Source organism: Arachis duranensis, unplaced genomic scaffold (assembly GCF_000817695.3).
Source record: "Arachis duranensis cultivar V14167 unplaced genomic scaffold, aradu.V14167.gnm2.J7QH unplaced_Scaffold_354584, whole genome shotgun sequence".
Lineage (NCBI taxonomy): Eukaryota > Viridiplantae > Streptophyta > Magnoliopsida > Fabales > Fabaceae > Arachis > Arachis duranensis.
The window spans coordinates 418,975-420,347 of NW_026264910.1; the positions used below are offsets into that span (position 1 = coordinate 418,975).

General features: G+C 42.7%; 1 non-coding gene across 1 annotated transcript; it reads right to left on the minus strand.

Annotated features, from left to right (window-relative positions):
• Positions 1-1,041: 1,041 nt before the first annotated feature.
• On the minus strand, positions 1,042-1,148 carry LOC127744433 (small nucleolar RNA R71). The gene has a single exon (XR_008005422.1). It is a non-coding gene; the product is annotated as a small nucleolar RNA R71 (small nucleolar RNA).
• Between the last annotated feature and the right edge of the window lie 225 nt (positions 1,149-1,373).

Genomic DNA, 1,373 nt, shown 5'->3' on the forward strand with positions numbered 1-1,373 from the left:
TGTGGGTCACGCGGTCGCGTCGTCTGGAGCTTTTCCTTGCCACGCGGTCGCGTCGGTCACGCGTCCGCGTCGTGGGTGTTCTACTTGAGGCACGCGGTCGCGTCAGTCATGCAGCCGCGTCGCTGCTTTTTCGCTTCTGGCACGCGATCGCGTCGTCCATGCGATTGCGTGGATACCAGTTTCCTTAAAGCTCCATTTTGCCTTCTCCTTCCATTTTTGTATGTTTTCTTTTTCATCCTTTAAGTCATTCAGCCTAGAAAACCTAAGACTACTCAACACACTAATCATGGCATCGAATGGAAATAAAGGTAATTAAAATAATTAATTTTAAAGCTTAGGAAACATGTTTTTCACAATATGACACAATAAGGAAGGGAAAGTAAAATCATGCAATTAATGTGAATAAGTAGGTGAAGGATTGAATAAATCACTCAAATTAAGCACAAAAGAACTCATGAAATATGGGTTTATCAGACCTCCACTTCCTTCGATTCAGAACCTAAGAGAACCCTCTGGATATTAAGGAGGGAAGCAAGAAGAAAAAGAGTTGTTGGTGCTGAGGAAGAGGAAGAGTACTTTGAACCCAACATGGAAGAGAAGTTGGAAAATAATCATGAAGAAGAAGCTCATAACCATGCTAGAGAAGGCCCTGCAAATCATGATGGGCAAGAAAGGAAAGTTCTAGGCTCCTACATCAATCCAAATCCAGGAAACTGTGGAAGTAGCATCCAGAAGCCCACCATACATGCCAACAACTTTGAACTAAAACCCCAGCTCATCATCCTTGTTCAAAACAACTGCTCATTTGGAGGAAGTGCTCAAGAAGACCCCAATCAACATCTAATCACCTTCCTGAGAATTTGTGACACTGTGAAATCTAATAGAGTCCACCCAGATGTCTATAGGCTGCTGTTGTTCCCTTTTTCACTCAGGGACAACGCATCCAAGTGGCTCGAATCCTTTCCAAAGGAGAGCTTAACAAATTGGGAAGATGTGGTGAACAAATTTTTGGCAAGATTCTACCCTCCTGAAAGAATTAACAGGCTGAGAGCTGAGGTGCAGACTTTCAGGCAACATGATGGTGAGACTCTCTATGAGGCATGGGAGAGGTTCAAGGACTTAACAAGAAGATGCCCCCCAGATATGTTCAATGAATGGGTTCAACTTCACATTTTCTATAAAGGTCTTTCCTATGAGTCAAAGAAGGTTGTAGATCATTCATCAAGGGGCTCTCTAAACAAGAAGAAAACCATTGAAGAAGCCATATATGTCATTGAAATAGTAGCTGAGAATGACTACTTCTATGCCTCTGAAAGAAGTAACACTCGAGGAGTAATGGAGATGAACCACATGGATGTATTGCTAGCTCAAAA